Source organism: Mustela putorius, unplaced genomic scaffold, assembly GCF_011764305.1.
Source record: "Mustela putorius furo isolate JIRA1106 unplaced genomic scaffold, ASM1176430v1.1 tig00003899_pilon_pilon_pilon, whole genome shotgun sequence".
NCBI lineage: Eukaryota > Metazoa > Chordata > Mammalia > Carnivora > Mustelidae > Mustela > Mustela putorius.
Window position 1 is genome coordinate 13,897,345 of NW_025422048.1, and position 5,468 is coordinate 13,902,812.

The 5,468-nt window shown below is 43.0% G+C and overlaps 1 pseudogene; it reads left to right on the forward strand.

The window, feature by feature from the left end:
- Positions 1-574: 574 nt before the first annotated feature.
- On the forward strand, positions 575-1,600 carry LOC101688838 (annotated as a pseudogene).
- The last annotated feature ends 3,868 nt before the right edge of the window (positions 1,601-5,468 follow it).

Below are 5,468 nucleotides of genomic sequence, written 5' to 3' on the forward strand. Positions count from 1 at the left end.
AATCACTGTTGCTCAGACAATAGCCTGGCGTGGTAGCTATTACCCGTGCGTGTGTATACTTGGTCATACTTGTTGATATGACTGTCAATTCACTTGAATTTATGGGTAATGTTAGTACTTAACATGGTGAGTTTTATTGACATTTTTAATGTTTTCAAGACTGTTGGTTCTGAATTGACATTGCCAAGAAAAGGTACCGTGTAGGCTGAAAGTGCTGGAAACAGGACGGCAGGGAGGCAACTGGATATTAGTAAAACAAATACATGTATCACCAGAGGAATGTATACAATTTCCGATTCTCTTGCACAGTGACAATTAAGTGATTTATAGGACCTATGGAAGAAAGATGCCCACGAAAAGAAAACTTGGTTATATTTTGTTACCACTATATCCAAAAGGATTGCCAAACTAAGCAACGGAAGGCAAGAGAAACTGTCAGATCCCTCCACCCAAAAATGCAAGAAACCTCAAGGCATACAGTAACAGCCAACGCACACTGCACAGCACTTTTGCTATGGGATTATGTCACTGTTTCATTAGAACTTTCTTTTTTATTGGTTGGGTTCCCTGAGCAGCGCCATGGCGGTGGGCAAGAACAAGTGCCTTACGAAAGGTGGCAAAAAGGGAGCCATGAAGAAAGTGGTTGATCCATTTTCTAAGAAAGATTGGTGAAGGCGCCAGCTATGTTCAATGTAAGAAATATTGGAAAAACATTAGTCACAAGATCTCAAGGAACCAAGATCTCATCTGATGGCCTCAAGGGTCGCATTTTTGAAATGAGCCTTGCTGATCTGCAGAATGATGAAGTTGCATTTAGAAAATTCAAGTTAATTACTGAGGATGTTCAGGGCAAAAACTGCCTAATTTCCATGGCATGCATCTTGCTGGTGACAAGATGTGCAACATGGTCAAAAAGTGGCAGACCATGACCGAAGCTTACATTGATGTCAAGACTACCGATGGTTATTTGCTTCGTCTGTTCTATATTGGTTATACTAAAAAAGCGATAATCAGATTTGGAAGACCTCTTATGCTCAGGACCAACAGGTCCTCCAAATTCAGAAAAAGATGATGGAGATCATGACCCGAGAGGTTCAGACAAATGACTTGAAAGAAGTGGTCAATAAATTGATTCCAGACAGCACTGGAAAAGATACAGAGAAAGCTTGTCAGTCCATTTATCCACTCCATGATGTCTTCGTTAGAAAAGTAAAAATGCTGGGGGTGCCTGGGTGGCTCAGGGGGTTAAGCCTCTGCCTTCAGCTCAGGTCATGATCTCAGGGTCCTGGGATCAAGCCCCACATCGGGCTCTCTGCTCAGCAGGGAGCCTGCTTCCCTCTCTCTGCCTGCCTCTCTGCCCACTTGTGATTTCTGTCTGTCAAATAAATAAATAAATAAAATCTTAAAAAAAAAAAAAGTAAAAATGCTGAAGAAGCCCAAGTTTGGATTGGGAAAGCTCATGGAGCTTCATGGTGAAGGTAGTAGTTCTAGAAAAGCTACTGGGGATGAGACCAGGGCTAAAGTTGAACGAACTGATGGATATAAGCCACCAGTCCAAGAATCTGCTTTAAATGGAGACATTTAATGGTGACAAATAAAAAATCTTATTTGTGATGTTTAAAAAAAAAAGAAATTTCTTTTTTATTGGTATATAAAATAATGATGTGTCCCAGAACTGATGACATCTTAGGCTTAATGGCATCAGGTACCTTGCCCAGGGTCACACGACTAGTAAGTATAAGGGTAGAGGCTTACATAGCAGGCTTGTGCTCCTAACCAAGAGACTTTAGTGGAACTTGTTTGATTTTTTTTAACTTCTCTTCTACCTTTTAACAAGCCCATAAGCTTTTCTTTTAAAATAAATATTACTTGTATTTTTTTATAAGTTCATGACCATCTTGGGAATAATTGTAGACTCCTTGGGAACAGGATTCAAAAGAGAGCCAAGAATCACTCAAATTAAAGGAAAACATCAAATAATCAGAAGAACAGCTCACTGTGGTTCTCAAATGGGAGAAAACAGATTCTCTCTGTATCAGGTCCCCCTCAAAACAGCAGTGAATGGGCAGTGTCTTCTATCATTTGAGAACACAGAAGGGGAGCATAAATCACAGAATCAGTGGTATCGGGATCTTGGCTTTGTACTGTCACATTTCATAGCCCTTCCATAACTCCTTCTATGCTTTCAGAATCTACAGCTTTAAGGAGCTTAAGAAAAATAAAACTAAAAACTAATCAAAAATAAAAAATTGATCATGATTACCGCAGGGTATTGGTCGTAGCTCTAATGGTAATAAATGATCAAACAATGTGTTATTATTTATTATTGCCTCTCAATTTTCTCTCATTTGGTCCTTATGGACACACATAAGTGCTTTGGGGATCTTCATGCCATCATCTGGGTTCAGGTCTCAACTCTACTACTTAGCAGCTAGTTGACTTTGGGCAAATAATTCCATTTTCATAAGCCTCATTTTCTCAGGTGTAGAATCAGGGTCTTATAATACATGCCTCAAGGGCTGTTATGAGCATGAGATAATGTTATGAAATGAGATAATGCCTACACAGTAATTCAGCACAGTGCCTGTTATTTAAAGGCTGACTAAACGTAAGATACCACTATTACTAGCAACCCAACCCTGTGTGTAACTAAACAATTCTACCAATGAAGAAACTAAGGTTCAGAGAAGTTAAGTCAATACCCAAGGTCACACAGCTATTAAGCAGCAGAACTGGTACATAAGCCCAGAAGTGCACTTGCCTTAAGTGCTGGCAAAGCTCGTCAGAGAGAATCTCTCAAAGTCTGTGTCAACTCAGCAGTGACCATTCTTTATGATCTCCATGTAACTTGACACATTGCTACAAGAGCTATACAGCTTGAACGTTATTTTCCCTTCTTTCATAAAGGCTACCAATGGATGGAGATGGAAATAAAAATTGAATTGACTTTACAGGCCAATCATAGGACAAGGTTGTCAAAATGTCACAGGCCAATTTTCGCTATAACCGAAATCTTTTCATTATGAAAAAAGGACCGAATCCTAGCTACGTTATCACAAATGCGAGAGATATTTGACACAATTTTTTTTGAACAACAAAGAATATGGACAGGGTGTAGGGAGCTTAATGTAAAGGCTCTGACCTGTACTAAAACCCACTTGAATTTCCTATTACTCTAACTCGTGGTGATTATTTGAATTTGCGTGCAAGCTCTTAATCTGCATAATTAGTTCCAGTACCTCCCAGAAGCAGATTGAGACCTAATCAAGGAGGTCAAGAGTTGGACGAGAGGGAGCGCCAGAGGAGAGGATGCTGTGTTAACCCCTGCTCTTAGGTGCATCTTTGTGCTCAGGAGCCACTGAGCCGGGAACAAAGAGATGGCCTCAGCACACAGAGAGGAGATGGAGAGAAAGTCCTCTGGGGAGACAGCCCTGTAGATTTTGGGAGCTGTGATCCCTGCCGCAGAGGTTGGGGAAGCAGAAAGTGACTGGAACTCCAGATCAGCAGACCCAAACCAGTTCCCTCGAAAGAAAAAGAGTATGAGTATGCAGAGCTGATCACGCCAGAGGGGAGAAGAGCCCTCTGAGAAGACCCAGCAATGGCACCAAAACACCCCCCAGCACATACTACTGAACCAACCATACCTGTTGGCTGGGTAAAACTCTCAAAGGGAGAAGCACAGCCCACAGAGAGTTAGGCAGTCCTCCCTCGTCCTGCCTAGCTAGTCCCCAGCTGAGCACTCAGGTCAAGGCAAAGCAGGCAGCTGAAGAACTGGCACCACCTTTGAACTGTGTGCTTGATGTATAACCCTCACCAGTGGAGAGGCCCTGTCCTACGACAGTGGCCATGATCCTCTCCACAGAACAGGGTCCTGGGAGAGCCGGGAAGACCATGCGCCTGGGCGACAGGAGCCATGGAGCAAGCTCCCCAGCATGGCAAGTGTGCTAGAGGAGACGGGCCAGCAGTTGCGGAGCTGCAAAACACCTATGGCTTCTGGCAAGGGAACACTCTTCCGAAGAGATCAGGGAGCACATTCCTTGCTAGGCTCTGCATAACGGAGGAGGTCTCTGGGTGCAGTCTTGGGCTAGGACACCTCAAAGGCTGGTAGTGACCACTAGAGAAGACCATCTCCAGTCCAGAAAGTTCTCACGGACAACAGGGGATTAGTTGCCAACCAAGACAAATTTGTGGGCGGCCTCATTTTTCTAAGTAACTTTGGCACCCTACAAGACAAGAGCATAAGTGTAATATAATGAGCAATTCTGCTTTGTTAAACCACATTTATTCTAATGAAAAACTTATAGAAACCTTTCATCATAAGATATAAAATGACTTTATACAGCAGCTGATAGCCCTCTCATTTATTAAAAGATTTTATTTATTTATTTGAGAGAGAAAGAGAAAGAGAAAGAGAGGGAGAGAGAGAATGAGCACAGGAGGGGCAGAGGGAGAGGGCACAGCAGTCTTCCTGCTGAGCACGGACCCAGTGTGGGACTGGAGCCCAATGTGGGGCTTGGTCCCAGGACCCTGGGATCATGACCTGAGCCGAAGCAGCCGCTTAACCCACCGAGCCACCCAGATGACCCTAGCCCTCTCATTTTTTAAAGTGACAAATGTACCAAGTGCATCAGAAATGAATTCACTAAATGTCAGCTTTCTGGAAATTCAGAACTTAATGAACTGATTCCTTTCCACTAACAAACTGACAAATCAGCACTGGGTAAAACTCCAACATAGAGCCCAGTTAGCATCACTGTACGCGCTGTTACACTGACTTTTAATCCACAATCTGTCACTTCCAGGGAGAAAAGAGGCATCTAACACACAGATACCTAGATCTGCATACACATGCAGGCACATACTCTTTTTTTTTTTTAAGATTTTATTTATTTATTTGATAGACAGGTCACAAGTGGGCAGAGAGGCAGGCAGATGCAGAGGGAGAAGCAGACTCCTCGCTGAGCAGAGAGCCTGATGCAGGGGCTCGATCCCAGGACCCTGAGATTATGACCTGAGCTGAAGGCAGAGGCCCAACCCACTGAGCCACCCAGGCGCACCATAGGCACATACCCTTACACTCACACACATTTCCACAAGAATGCGCAATCATCCACCGCCTACACAGAGGCTCATACACACACACACACACACACACACATACACACACATATTCACTCACACCCACATGCACTCTCACACACATAATGCACATACAACAATATACTTACAGACTCATAACACACACTCACAAATCCACATACATACACACCTAACAAATGGTATACACGAATAAGCCACTTCTATTGAATCCATGTGACACTATGAGTTAAGTATTAACTAACTCTGTATAGCTCATCTCCTGGAGTTAATTGAAGCTCATGAAAGTAAAAAGACCCTGTCCAAGCTCATGCAGTTAGTAAATGGAAGGGTATACCTGATTCTGAAGTGTAGAATTAGACGCAAACCAA